This window comes from Podarcis bocagei, assembly GCF_964188305.1.
Source record: "Podarcis bocagei genome assembly, chromosome: W".
NCBI classification, from domain to species: domain Eukaryota; kingdom Metazoa; phylum Chordata; class Lepidosauria; order Squamata; family Lacertidae; genus Podarcis; species Podarcis bocagei.
The window spans coordinates 44,162,220-44,177,798 of record NC_138131.1 but is presented as its reverse complement, the minus strand read 5'-3'; the positions used below and the strand labels follow the sequence as shown (position 1 = coordinate 44,177,798).

The following is a 15,579-nucleotide window of genomic DNA, read 5'->3' as shown; positions in this document are numbered from 1 at the left end:
CCTTCAAGGATATACCTAAACACATTTTGGATATAAGGGCTTATTATAAAGATCTTGTCGGCCTACTTAGAAGAAATAAAATACTCTTCAGGTGGGAATTTCCCCAAGGTTTATCTTTTAAATACAAAGGAAGGAAAATAAGAATAAGGACAGTGAATGATAAAGACAAGTTTCTGAAAGATCACGAGGAGGACTTACAGAAGGAAGTGGAATCAGGAGAGGAGCTGACTGCATCAGGAAAAGGAATTCTAGACATAGCAAACTTGTCATTTGGATTCCCGGGCCCAGGGAAAGACACACCACCGACAGAAGAACAACAACAACTCGGTGCAGTTGGAGGGAAAGCTAAGTAACTTACCATGGCTCTGCAACTTTTAACCTGGAATTGTAATGGACTGAATTCCCCTTGGAAGAGGAAATCTGTTTTTCATGTATTAAGGAAAGAACAATTGGACTTGATTTGTTTAAAAGAAACACATGTAATGAGGCTACACAGGAAAATGCTTATTAATAAGAGATTGGGACAAGAATTTATTTCGTATGACAAAGTTAAAAAGAGAGGCTTGGTGATATATGCAAAGGAGAAATTGCTACCAAAATTTCATAGAATCATAGAATCATAGAGTTGGAAGAGACCACAAGGGCCATTGAGTCCAACCCCCTGCCAAGCAGGAAACACCATCAGAGCACTCCTGACATATGGTTGTCAAGCCTCTGCTTAAAGACCTCCAAAGAAGGAGACTCCACCACACTCCTTGGCAGCAAATTCCACTGTCGAACAGCTCTTACTGTCAGGAAGTTCTTCCTAATGTTTAGGTGGAATCTTCTTTCTTGTAGTTTGGATCCATTGCCCCGTGTCCGCTTCTCTGGAGCAGCAGAAAACAACCTTTCTCCCTCCTCTATGTGACATCCTTTTATATATTTGAACATGGCTATCATATCACCCCTTAACCTCCTCTTCGCCAGGCTAAACATGCCCAGCTCCCTTAGCCGTTCCTCATAAGGCATCGTTTCCAGGCCTTTGACCATTTTGGTTGCCCTCCTCTGGACACGTTCCAGTTTGTCAGTGTCCTTCTTGAATTGTGGTGCCCAGAACTGGACACAGTACTCCAGGTGTGGTCTGACCAGAGCAGAATACAGTGGCACTATTACTTCCCTTGATCTAGATGCCATACTCCTATTGATGCAGCCCAGAATTGCATTGGCTTTTTTAGCTGTCGCGTCACACTGTTGGCTCATGTCAAGTTTGTGGTCAACCAAGACTCCTAGATCCTTTTCACATGTACTGCTCTCAAGCCAGGTGTCACCCATCTTGTATTTGTGCCTCTCATTTTTTTTGCCCAAGTGCAATACTTTACATTTCTCCCTGTTAAAGTTCATCTTGTTTGTTTTGGCCCAGTTCTCTAATCTTTCAAGGTCATTTTGAAGTGTGATCCTGTCCTCTGGGGTGTTAGCCACCCCTCCCAGTTTGGTGTCATCTGCAAATTTGATCAGGATGCCCTTGAGTCCATCATCCAAGTCGTTGATAAAGATGTTGAATAAGACCGGGCCCAAGACAGAACCCTGTGGCACCCCACTAGTCACTCTTCTCCAGGATGAAGAGGAACCACTTATACCGAAAACAGAGACTGAAAAGACTCAACTTAAGAACTACCGTCCCATATCCTTATTAAATGTGGATTACAAAATTTTTGCTGATATTTTGGCTAAGAGGCTGAAAAAAGTACTGATTGAAGAGATTTAGATAAATTTATTGTCATTGTCCGTATATACACAGTATACACAACAACGAAAATCAAACACCCACCCAAAGACCGGGTTCACATATACATTTGCACGTATCTCCGACACTCTCATCCTATTCAAACATAATCTATAAAAACATAAAATCCAGAATATAACATGACCTATTAAGGCATAACATAACCTAAAACATAACCTAAAACCTATCTCATTCCTTCCTACTCTCTGCTTGCTAAACCTTGCAGCTGGCCCTGAGATCATTATTTAGTGCAGTCAGAGCTCTTGGATAGAAACTATTCAGAAGGCGTGTGGTTCGTGTTTTCATTGTCCTATATCTTGTGCCCGAAGGCAATAGTTCAAAGAAGTTGTGAGCAGGGTGGGTGGGATCTCTCAGGATATTATGTGACTTCTTCAAAATGCGAGACGTGAAGATCTCATCCAGGGTTGGTAGTCGGAGCCCAATAACATTCTGGGCAATTTTAATTGTTCTCTGTAAAGCTTTTTTATCCGTTTCAGAGCTGCTCCCATACCACGATAATATACTATAGGTTAAGACACTCTCAATGGTACTATGATAATAGGACAGAAGTAGGTGCTGGGATAGATTCAGTCCCCTGAGCATTCTCAGGAAATACAACCTCCCCTGCACCTTCCTCACAACCATATTAATATTTGCAGTCCATGAGAGGTCCTCCGAGATATAAATGCCCAGGTATTTAAAACTACCAACCCTCTCCACTTCCTCGCCATTTATGTGCAATGGTAAAAATACACTTTTCTTTCTCCTAAAGTCAATTATGAGTTCTTTGGTTTTTTTGGTGTTAAGCATGAGATTATTTTCTTTACACCATTTCATAAGGACCAAGCGGGTTTTCTGCCGGGAAGACATTTATCTGATAATCTGAGGAACGTAATTGACATTTTGGAAAAGTTAGAAGTGAATATAAACACTAAAGCAGTTTTGATATTCGTGGATGCAGAGAAAGCCTTTGATAATATATCTTGGAGTTTTATGAAAAAGAACTTGCAGGGTATGGGGGTAGGCCAAGGTTTTGAAAATGGTATAGGTGCAATATATTCTGAACAAAAGGCTAAATTAATTGTAAATAATGTGGTTACGGAACAATTTAAGATAGAAAAAGGAACACGACAGGGGTGCCCAATTTCCCCATTGCTTTTTATATCGGTCCTGGAGGTTCTGCTCAATATGATCAGAAGAGACCGGCAGGTTAAAGGTATACAGGTCGGAGCTAAACAATATAAATTGAGAGCATTTGCAGGTAACCTAGTTTTGACGTTACAGAAGCCAGAGTCTAGTACCAAAAGAGTATTAGAATTAATTCAAGAGTTTGGTCAGGTGGCAGGATTTAAATTGAACAAATTAAAAACTAAGGTTTTGGAGAAAAACTTAACATCATTGGAAAGAGAGAAGTTCCAGAATGAAACAGGTTTGACTGTGGTTAAGAAAGTGAAATACTTGGGGATTAATATGACAGCTAAAAATGGAAATTTGTTTAAAGATAACTATGAAAAATGCTGGACGGAAGTTAAAAAAGATTTAGAAATTTGGTCAAACTTGAAGCTTTCCTTGTTAGGTCGAATTGCTGTTATAAAGATGAATGTATTGCCAAGAATGTTATTTTTGTTTCAATCATTGCAAATTTTGGACAAAATGGACTGTTTCAAGAAGTGGCAGAGAGACATTTCTAGATTTGTCTGGCAGGGCAAGAAGCCCAGAATAAAATTTAAAATATTAACTGATGCAAAGGATAGAGGTGGATTTGCCCTGCCAGACTTTAAACTCTACTATGAATCAGCGGCATTTTGCTGGCTGAAAGAATGGCTGCTTCTTGAGAACACAGACATTTTGGATTTAGAAGGTTTTAATAACGTTTTTGGGTGGCATGCATACTTGTGGTATGACAAGGTTAAAGCACATAAAGCATTTAAAAATCATATTGTCAGAAGAGCATTGTTTAATGTCTGGATAAGATATAAAGATTTACTTGAAAATAAAACCCCAAGGTGGTTGTCACCGATGGAAGCAAAGGCCCAGAAAAAGCTCAATATGGAGGCCAAATGGCCGAAATATTGGGAAATTTCGGAACAAGAAGGAGATAAACTGAAATTACAGAGTTTCGAGAAATTAAAAAGTAAAGTGAGAGATTGGCTCCATTATTATCAGATAATGGAGGCCTACAATTTGGATAAAAAAGTTGGCTTCCAGGTGGAAAATACTAAACTGGAAACAGAACTGTTAGAACCCAAAACCAAGATTTTGTCAAAAATGTATAACTTGCTGTTGAAATGGAATACTCAGGATGAAACGGTTAAATCTGTCATGATTAAATGGGCACAAGATGTTGGACATAATATTAATTTTGCTGACTGGGAACAGTTGTGGACCACCAGAATGAAATTTACGGCATGTAATGTCTTAAGAGAAAATATTATGAAAATGATTTACAGGTGGTACATGACCCCAGTCAAGCTCGCAAAAATCTATCTATCATTTGCCCGATAACAAATGTTGGAAATGTAAAGAAATGGAAGGTACATTCTTTCACCTTTGGTGGACGTGCCCAAAGATTAAGGCTTTCTGGGAGATGATATATAATGAACTGAAAAAGGTATTTAAGTATACCTTCCTGAAAAAAACAGAGGCCTTTCTCCTGGCCAATTGGTGCCAAAGAAGGACAGAACTTTTTTTATGTATGCAACGACAGCAGCAAGAATACTTATTGCAAAGTATTAGAAGACGCAAGATTTGCCCACTTTGGGAGAATGGCAGATGAAGCTGATTGACTGTATGGGACTGGCAGAAATGGCTGGCAGAATCCGTGACCAGGGAGAAGAGTCGGCAGAGGAAGATTGGGAAAAATTTAAGGACTATTTACAAAAATATTGCAAAATTAAGGAATGTTGAATGATGTTGGATTGAAATTAAGCGGTTTTCAGCTGTAATGGTAAAAGGAATTTGATAAAATGGTTTTCTATTATTCAAAGTTATAATAATCTAAGAAAATAAGGTTTTTTTTCTTCTTTTTCTTTTTAAGCTGTAATGCTTTGAGATAAGGATTTGCTGTATGAATAATCTGAATTGGATATACAAGAAGGGGAGGTATGAGGAGGTCGGGGAAAGATGTTATGAGAAAATAAGCTGTGAAATTTATGTGTTTTGGGTTTTTTTGTTCTTTTTTCTTTTTGTTTGTAAAAATTGGAAACTCTAATAATTTTTTTTTTTTAAAAAGAAAGAAACCTGCAAAAGCATTGCTGTCAACAAAAGCCGCATTTTCAACGGAGAACGCTTTTGTTCTTGACACGGGATGCACACAGCACATGACATCGCACAGAGATCTGTTTTCAACATTTAAGAAGCAAAGCTTCACTGTGAAACAGGCCAATGGCCAGGAGCTGAAAGCGACCGGGTTTGGAACTGTGCATCTTGAAAGTCTGAACTTGACTATAAACAATGTGTATTTGGTTCCTGATGTAAAGTTCAATCTGCTGAGTGTTTCCCAGATCACAAAGAAAGGACTGACTTTGTCCTATGATAGAGAAAGCTGCAAAATCTTCAAAGATGGAGAGCTGTATCTTTCTGCCAGAGAGAAAGATGGGCTGTATTTGTTGACTTTTAATCAAAATGATTGCATAAATTGTAATGCATCTGAATCTAACATGATTTCTTTCGCAGGTGTGTAGAATCATAGAATCATAGAATCATAGAATCAAAGAGTTGGAAGAGACCACAAGGGCCATCGAGTCCAACCCCCTGCCAAGCAGGAAACACCATCAGAGCACTCCTGACATATGGTTGTCAAGCCTCTGCTTAAAGACCTCCAAAGTAGGAGACTCCACCACACTCCTTGGCAGCAAATTCCACTGTCGAACAGCTCTTACTGTCAGGAAGTTCTTCCTAATGTTTAGGTGGAATCTTCTTTCTTGTAGTTTGGATCCATTGCTCCGTGTCCGCTTCTCTGGAGCAGCAGAAAACAACCTTTCTCCCTCCTCTATGTGACATCCTTTTATATATTTGAACATGGCTATCATATCACCCCTTAACCTCCTCTTCTCCAGGCTAAACATGCCCAGCTCCCTTAGCCGTTCCTCATAAGGCATCGTTTCCAGGCCTTTGACCATTTTGGTTGCCCTCCTCTGGACACGTTCCAGTTTGTCAGTGTCCTTCTTGAATTGTGGTGCCCAGAACTGGACACAGTACTCCAGGTGTGGTCTGACCAGAGCAGAATACAGTGGCACTATTACTTCCCTTGATCTAGATGCTATACTCCTATTGATGCAGCCCAGAATTGCATTGGCTTTTTTAGCTGCCGCGTCACACTGTTGGCTCATGTCAAGTTTGTGGTCAACCAAGACTCCTAGATCCTTTTCACATGTACTGCTCTCAAGCCAGGTGTCACCCATCTTGTATTTGTGCCTCTCATTTTTTTTGCCCAAGTGCAATACTTTACATTTCTCCCTGTTAAAATTCATCTTGTTTGTTTTTGCCCAGTTCTCTAATCTGTCGAGGTCGTTTTGAAGTGTGATCCTGTCCTCTGGGGTGTTAGCCACCCCTCCCAGTTTGGTGTCATCTGCAAATTTGATCAGGATGCCCTTGAGTCCATCATCCAAGTCGTTGATAAAGATGTTGAATAAGACCGGGCCCAAGACAGAACCCTGTGGCACCCCACTAGTCACTCTTCTCCAGGATGAAGAGGAACCATTGATGAGCACCCTTTGGGTTCGGTCAGTCAGACAGTTACAAATCCACTGAGTGGTAGCATAGTCAAGACCGCATTTTACCAGCTTCTTTACAAGAATATCATGGGGCACCTTGTCAAATGCCTTGCTGAAATCAAGGTAGGCTACATCCACTGCGTTCCCTTCATCTACCAGGCTTGTAATTCTGTCAAAAAACGAGATCAGGTTAGTCTGACATGACTTGTTTTTCAGAAATCCATGCTGACTATTGGTGATCACAGCATTCCTTTCTAGGTGCTCACAGACTGTTTGCTTAATGATCTGCTCCAGAATCTTCCCTGCTATTGATGTCAGACTGACTGGGCGGTAATTATTTGGGTCCTCTCTTTTCCCCTTTTTGAAAATAGGGACAACATTTGCCCTCCTCCAGTCTGCCGGGACTTCGCCTGTTCTCCAGGAATTCTCAAAGATGACTGCCAGTGGTTCTGAGATCACATCTGCTAGTTCTTTTAATACTCTTGGATGCAGTTCATCTGGCCCTGGAGACTTGAATACATCTAAACTAGCCAAGTATTCTTGTACTATCTCCTTAGTTATTCTGGGCTGTGTTTCCTTTGCTGAATCATTTGCTCCAAATTCTTCAGGTCGGGCATTGTTTTCTTTATCGGAGAAGACTGAGGCAAAGAAGGCATTGAGGAGTTCAGCCCTTTCTGTGTCCCCTGTTTGCATTTCACCATCTTCTCCTCTGAGTGACCCCACTGTTTCTTTGTTCTTCCTTTTGCTACGAACATACCCATAAAAGCCTTTTTTGTTGCTTTTAACCTCTCTAGCAAGCCTGAGTTCATTCTGTGCTTTAGCTTTTCTGACTTTGTGTCTACACGTGCTGGCTATTTGTTTGAATTCCTCTTTGGTGGTTTCCCCCCTTTTCCATTTTTTGTACACATGCTTTTTTAATCTTAATTCAGTTAAAAGTTCTTTTGAAAGCCACCCTGGCTTCTTTAGGCACCTTCCATGTTTCCGTCTCATTGGTATTGCCTGACGTTGTGCTTTTACTATCTCCCTCTTAACAAACTCCCAGCCATCATGAACTCCCTTTCCTTTTAGTATTGCTGTCCATGAGATCTCACCCAGCACTTCCCTAAGTTTTATGAAGTCGGCTTTCTTAAAGTCAAGAAATTGAGTCCTAGTATGCTTGGCTGCTCCTTTCCGCTGTATACTAACTTCAGAAGAGCATGATCACTCGCGCCTAATGATCCATCCACATCTACCCCACTAACCAGGTCATCAACATTGGTTAGGACCAGATCTAAAATGGCTGTTCCTCTTGTTGCTTCTCCCACTTTCTGGACAATGAAGTTGTCTGCAAGGCCAGTGAGGAATCTGTTTGACCTTATGCTCTTGGCTGAGTTTGACGTCCAACAAATATCCGGGTAATTGAAGTCCCCCATTACTACTATCTCCCTTCCTTTTGCATGCTTGGCCATCTGTTCCAGGAAGGCATCATCTATGTCCTCCGTTTGGCTTGGGGATCTATAGTAAACTCCCACAATGAGGTCTCTGTTATTCTTCTCTCCCTTAATTTTGACCCAAATGCTCTCACTTTGGCTTTGAGGATCTAAATCTTGGATCTCTTCACAGGTATACACATCCCTGACATATAACGCCACTCCTCCTCCTTTCTTGTCTGGTCTGTTTCTCTGAAATAGATTGTATCCCCCCATTATTACATTCCAATCGTGGGACTTATCCCACCAGGTTTCAGTGATGCCTATTATGTCATATTTAGTTTGCTGTACCAAGAGCTCAAGCTCATCTTGTTTATTTCCCATGCTTTGCGCATTAGTGTACAGACATTGAAGTCCATTAATCATTCCCCCGTGTCTCTTATTTAAGGATTTTTTCCTCCCACCACTAGGTCCACGTGCTGTTTGCTCCATTTGGTCTATGACATTTGGATGATCATCTTCATTCATTGATAGTCTCCTACCTTCAGGAGCACTGTCTCCCTCCCCCACATTAGTCAGTTTAAAGCCCTCCTGATGAGGTTTCTGAGATTTTTGGCCAAAACATTTCTCCCAACCGTTGTGAGGTGCAGCCCATCACTTGCCAGAAGTCCATCTTCAAGAAACTGCAGTCCGTGATCTAAGAATCCAAACCGTTCCTGTTTACACCATTTGCGAAGCCAGCTGTTCACTTCCACTATTTTCCCCTCTCTCCCTGGGCCACGTCGTTCAACTGGGAGGACAGACGAGATGACAATTTGTGCATTTAGTTGCTTCAATTTCCTGCCGAGAGCCTCGTAGTCTCTTTTGATCTTCTGGAGGCTATTGCTTGCAGTGTCATTGGTTCCCACATGAACCAAGAGGAAGGGGTATTTGTCAGTGGGTTTTATGATTCCTTGCAGTCGTTCAGTTACATCTTGGATCTTAGCCCTGGGGAGACAGCACACTTCCCGAGACATCTTGTCAGGCCCACAGATCACTGCTTCTGTTCCCCTCAGTAGGGAATCCCCTATCACCACTACACGCCTCCTCTTGGGTTTGGTCGGGGTTCTTCCGTGAGCTGTCCGTTCCAAGGTCGCCTGTGTTGGGAAACTGCCAGGGAGATAACGTCCATCACGGCCCCCAAGCCGGAGTTCGGAGATTCCATCGGCCTCCCGTAGTCACGCAGATCCAACAGTTAGGGGCACAAAGCCTTTGGAATTCCTAGCCACATTCCAGGGCTTGGTGCACCCTCTTTCAGCAGAAAGCACAGTCAAAAGCTTGCACCGCAGAAGAGCAGAAGAGCATTTTTACAGACTTTATTTAGAACATGAACAGAACAAAAGAAAACACGTCCATTCTCAGTCAGCGTCTCTGACCATCTGACAAAAACGAAAGGAATATCTGAACAAAAACATCCTGTGATCAGGACATCCGCAGACTCTGTGACTCCCCAAAGCCTGCTCCCTTTAAGGTGGAACGGAAATATCCTAACATCCTCCCCCTTTCCGTGTAACCTGTTGTACCTGTGGTTCACCCAATTGCAACCTTTGTACATAAACCTTAAGTTGTTCTTTGTTAACAACCTTAGACAACAGATCAGCAGGAATTTCATTTCCTGCCATGTAGGACACCCGAATCAGTCCTTTCTGAATACACTCTCTTGCACGATGTAGCTTAATCTGCAAGTACTTGGTTCTCTGCTTGCAACTCTCCGAGTTCAGCAAAGCCAAACAAGATCTATTGTCTTGATACACTTGTACAGGACATTTCACAGACACTCTGATGTCCTTAAACAGTTGCATCAACCATTCACAATCCATGAGTGAAAATGACAGAGCATTGAGTTCTGCTTCACAGGAACTTAGGCTCACTGTTGTCTGCTTCCTGCACAACCAGTCAAACAGGCAGTGGTTGTACATGTAGCATACTCCAGAAGTGCTTGTACCATCCGTGGTGTCACTTCCAAAACTTGCATCTGCAAAGATTTCAAGACCTCCAGTCTTCTGACTGGTGAACCTCAGCCTGTAGTGCATAGTCCCTTTCAAATAGCGGGCTATGCGCTTCAGAGCTTTCCAATCCTGAACCGTAGGATTGTTGGCATGTCTGCTAAGCAGATTACAGCTTACAGCTATGTCAGGTCTTGAACATCTGGCAATGAAATTTAGCTTGCCTAGAATGCATCTGTATAGCGTTGTGTCAGAAAACGCTTCAGCAGTACTGTCTACCTGGTAACCTGTCACCATCGGTGTGTCTGCTGGGTTTGCATCAACCAAATTCAACCTGGTTAATACATCAGCAATTTTCTGTGTTTGGTGTACCAGAAAATTACCTGCTTGGTCCTTCTCCACCTGCAGAGAAAGATAGTTGGATACCTCACCAAGATCCTTCATGTCAAAGTGCTCCTTCAGTTGAGCTAGGGTGCTTTGGTAAAATGCCTGATTCTTCCAAAACATCAGAAGATCATCAACAAAACATAAACAATACAGTTTGTTTTGCCCCTCCTCCTTGACAAACACACATGGATCAGCTTTGCCCTGGTGAAAACCTAGAGAAAGCAATGTCTCAGTGAGTTTTGTGTTCCAACACCTGGCACTCTGCTTGAGACCATATAAGGATTTCCGCAGTTTACAGACCATTCCCTTCTGTATCTCCATCCCATCAGGTGGAAGCATGAGACCATATAAGGATTTCCGCAGTTTACAGACCATTCCCTTCTGTATCTCCATCCCATCAGGTGGAAGCATGTACAGCTCCTCCCCCAAAACCCCGTACAAAAAAGCTGTATTAATGTCATGATGGGTAACATGCAGTTTCTCCTCCGCAGCGATCTTGAGCATTAGCCGAATGCTCTCATATTTGACTGTGGGAGAGTAGGTCTCGTGGTAATCCTGTCCTGGTACCTGTGAAAAACCTCTGGCAACCAATCTGGCTTTGTGTCTGACTACCTTGCCATTCTGGTCTGTCTTGGCCTTGAAGACCCATTTGCTGCCAACCAGTCTCATTCCTGGGACTACCGGTACCAGTTCCCAAGTTTGGTTCCTGTTCAAGGAATCAACTTCAGCCTTCATGGCATTAAGCCAAGGCTCAGCATCTTTAGAGGTTAACTCCTGAACCTCTTTGAAGCTTGAAGGTTCCCATACCTTCTCTGAGCTACCAAGAACAGCAGTTGCTGTCTTAGCAAACTCATCAGCATACCTCTTTGGAGGTCTGCCCTTGGTCGCCCTTTCAGACCTACGTACTAGACGCAAGTCTTCTGGACTCATCTCCTCTTTCTTAGGAGAAAAGTGACCAATGGTGAACAGTGGTTCTTCCAGTTCATTGTCAGACGCATCAGATGGTCTGACTGAGGCCTTTGCGCTCTGGTAGTCTGCTGTGTCATCACTTTCACTGACATCAGCAGCAGCGCCGCCCACTGAACTGGAATCCGAACTCTGATCATCATCATCATCATCATCTTCATCCTCATCATCATCAGCAGCAGCTTTCTCATCTTTAGCTGCTTGCTTGACATCACCTTCATCCTCCTCTGGGTAACTCTGGAAAATTCCCACATTTTCCCCCCACTTAGGATTGTACTCAACACTCCTTGTGAACTTAATGGACTTAGAGTCAGTCATCCATACCCTGTATGCACCTTTTTCGTACCCCATGAACAAACCATGTGCCCCACGCTTCCCAAGCTTGTTGGTTTGTTGTGTGCGTACCCACATGTCCGAACCAAAGATTTTCATGTGTTTGGTGTTGGGTTTCTTGCCAAACATCTTCTCATAGGGGGTACAACCAATGGGTGATGACAATCTGCGATTAAACGCGTAAACAAAATTCCCCAGAGCCTCCCCCAAAACTTATCAGGGAGATTGGCATCATGCAACAAGGTTTTTATTCCTTGCAGCAATGTTTGATTTGCTCTCTCCGCAAGACCATTCATCCATGGCGATCTGGGCGTTGACATGTCATGCTGGATTCCCTTCTCAGTCAGGAAAGCTTCAAACTGCTGAGAAGTGAACTCCCCGCCCCGATCAGTAAACAAAGAAGAAATACGTTTACCGTGCACATTCTCCAACCAAGCACAGAATGCCTTAAACTTCGGAAACGCTTGCGATTTCTGTTCGAGCAAATACACATGAATGTACCTGGAAAAAGAATCAATCAGAATCATGAAGTACCTTGCTCCTCCTAAAGAGGGCGCAAGTGGACCAACCAGGTCCGCATGTACTAGCTGGTAGGGTTTGAAAGCCTGCCTGCTAGACTCCTTGCCTTTTGGAGCAACCTTCACCTTGTTCTCTGCACAAGATACACACTTCATGTGAAATTTACAGGGTTTGATGTTCAAACCCTCAACCACCTCTGGCATCTTGGCCAGTGCCTTCCAAGAGAGGTGACCAAATCTTCGATGCGCATCGTGAATGCAACCTGCATGAAGAACTTTGTTAGTTTGTGCAACACAACAAGAATCAGCCTTAGATACAACAGCAGTGTCATCATAAGATATATGGAACAAACCATCCATAAACTTTGCATGCAAATAGTCCTCTTTTCCTTTACTGATGACACAGACGCTCCTCTTGAAGGAAATCTGAAAACCACGCCCAGTAAGCTGTGGGACGCTCAGCAAGTTGCTTGCAGCTCCTGGAACAAAAAGTACATTACTGATGGTAGTGTGCAGACTTGCAAGTTTCACAGTCCCTTCTCCTGCAATTTGCAACGTCCTTCCATCAGCCAGGTGGATCTCACCTTCCTGAGGCTTGAAGGAGATAAAGAGATGGCGATCCTTCGAAATGTGGCGCGTACAGCCTGAATCAACAACAAAGCTGCCTTTGGCTGTTGGAGCAGTCCTTACAGCAAGCAAACCCTTGTTTTCTACTGGTGTGGGCTTTTGCAGCTTGCCCCCCTGCTTCTGGTCAGCAGACGTGCCTTTAGCCTTTGGTGAAGCTGAGCCAGCAAACAACGCTTTGTTTTTCCCTTGCGCGGGCTCTTCACCCTCCCTCTGCTCCTGGCCATCTGCAGGCGGCTGCCTGTGTTTACCTTTGCCTTTCCGGCCTCTGCAAAGGCGATGGCCTTGGTTCTCACGAGAACCAGAGCTCTCAGCTGCCGACTCCTTGGCTCCCCCTGGAGGCTGGAATGCTGCCTGGGATGACGTGACGGTCAGCTCCCCCTGCAGCTTGCAACCTGTGCCCTCAGCATCCCTACATTCATTCGCATTCTGGGAAACAGCTAGGACCTCCGATGCAGTCAAACTCTGGGCTGGGATTATTGGCTTGTGAGCTTTCATCAAAGCAGTCCACATCCCACGTGCAGTGGTGTTGCCAGCCAGCGTCTTAATTTCCTCAAGAGATACGGATAGGACTATTACGTCTATCGCTTTCGAATCATGCGATTTCCATCTCTCTGTCAGAGGAACCGGAGGGGGCTCAGAAACGACATGCCACACCCCAAACTGACGCAGCAAACTCTCACACCATTTTGCCCAGGTTTCATAATTCTGCCCATCCAACTTAGGGCATTCAGCATTTGCCTTTGGGCACTGAGTGGCCTCTGAAGCTTCAAAAGCGTGGAAAAACTCCATTCCAGCTTTTACAATTAGCCGTGAGTCTATTTTAACTCGAGAGACTCCTTATCTTGGCAGCCATTAATCACGAAGCCTTTTTGGCTCAGCTCGCAGGCCAATTAGGCCTTGCCGGAGATCAAAGGCTCCTTGCGAGGTAAAACAGAAAAGCGTCCCTTTCCTTTCGCTTTTCCCCCAACATACCTCAAACGCAGTCTGTTGCAGCTTTACTCTCCTGTAGGTGCTATGAATCTGGGCCCGAAACCTTGTTGTTGGGAAACTGCCAGGGAGATAACGTCCATCACGGCCCCCAAGCCGGAGTTCGGAGATTCCATCGGCCTCCCGTAGTCACGCAGATCCAACAGTTAGGGGCACAAAGCCTTTGGAATTCCTAGCCACATTCCAGGGCTTGGTGCACCCTCTTTCAGCAGAAAGCACAGTCAAAAGCTTGCACCGCAGAAGAGCAGAAGAGCATTTTTACAGACTTTATTTAGAACATGAACAGAACAAAAGAAAACACGTCCATTCTCAGTCAGCGTCTCTGACCATCTGACAAAAACGAAAGGAATATCTGAACAAAAACATCCTGTGATCAGGACATGCGCAGACTCTGTGACTCCCCAAAGCCTGCTCCCTTTAAGGTGGAACGGAAATATCCTAACATCCTGCACATTCTCTGAGGACTGACTTTGCTCCTCGTCTTCATATACCTGATCGACTGTAATGAGGGAGAGATCCTCAAATGGAGTCTGCTCTTCGTCTTCCATGCTAGGGGAGAGGACCTCAAAGTGATTGTGTATTTCTAAACAATCAGAGTGAACCCTGGGCCTCCTACTTCTTTGAGTCACGTTTCTCCATATATCTGGCTCCTGTGTTGGTGAACTAGCCTCCTTCTCAGGGGGAGTCCCCTGTCTCCTCCTTGGTGGAGACGGTGTGCTCTGTTGCTTCCAAGAAGAGCTCCAGCTCTCTAATTCTTTGGAGCGTAGCTACATGTTCCTCCAGTTGCTGGACTTTGTCTTTTAAAAGGGCAATCAACATGCAATTACTGCAGGTAAAGCTGCCTGCAACCTTTGGCAAGATGGCAAACATTTCGCAGGAATTGCAGGTGACTGCAGCTGTTCCCTCCCCTTCCATCTTGAGATCGTGTCGTTGGGGGTGGCTACAGAGGTCCTCCATCATAAAAAGCTTGAAGACAGGACAAATAACTCCCCCCCCAAAAAAAAACGTCCAGAAGACGACGCAAGTAATCAAAGCTTTTCAGCGAGTGTATGCTGATGTGATTGGTCCTCTAGCACCATCTAGAGGCAATGCAAGATATTATCTTGTGTGTGTGGATTATTTCTCTCATTATGTGTGGGTATATATATTGCAGAAACCACAAGAAGCCTTAGAAAGGTTTAAAGAATTTTGTGACAAGGTTAAGAATGTTCATAATGCTAACATTGATTGTCTTTTCACAGATGAAAAGCCAGTTTTTCTTTTACAGGATTTTCAGGATTTCCTGGATAAGAAAGGGATAAGGCACAAGACACAAGACTGCTGTTTCTGCAGAAACATGGAACAGAAGTGTCTGTGTGCAAGTGAACAAAGAATTGTAAAATGGCATGAAGGCACAATTGCTGAGTTCACATTTGCCACATGAGTATTGGGCGGAGTCGATATTGTGTTATTGTTAGTCTTGATTGAGAAAGGTTTCAAAAGATTTGGGAAGTTCTCCTTTTGAGAAGCTGTTCCGTAGAAAACCTTGTGTTGCCCATTTTAAGGTTTTTGGGTCTCATGTGAAGACAGAAGCTCCAGGTGGAGTAAAGAATGCTAGAGGCATTTTTGTGGGTTATGAAAAGGGTCTCTACAGAGTAATTTTGTCTGAATCTGGTCAGGTGATTCTCAGAAAATTTCTAGAGAGTGCTCCTGAACAGGAGAGAGTAATTGTTCAGACATTTCCCACTGAGGACAATTCAGATGTTGATGATGATTTTACTGATTACAGTGGTACTCAGAGTGACAGTGATAGCTCAAAGAGCTCAGTTGACACAGTCATTGAGAGGAAATCTCACACAATGGCTAGACCTTCACAAATGAAGGATGAACCACTGTTTACTATTGGAACTG

The 15,579-nt window shown here is 43.5% G+C and overlaps 1 pseudogene across 1 annotated transcript in view; it reads left to right on the top strand.

Moving 5' to 3' along the window:
• Positions 1 to 15,579, top strand: part of LOC308578338 (protein CIMAP1C-like) — a 40,919-nt pseudogene that overhangs the window by 23,654 nt on the left and 1,686 nt on the right. The gene's annotated exons all lie outside the window — the stretch shown is intronic.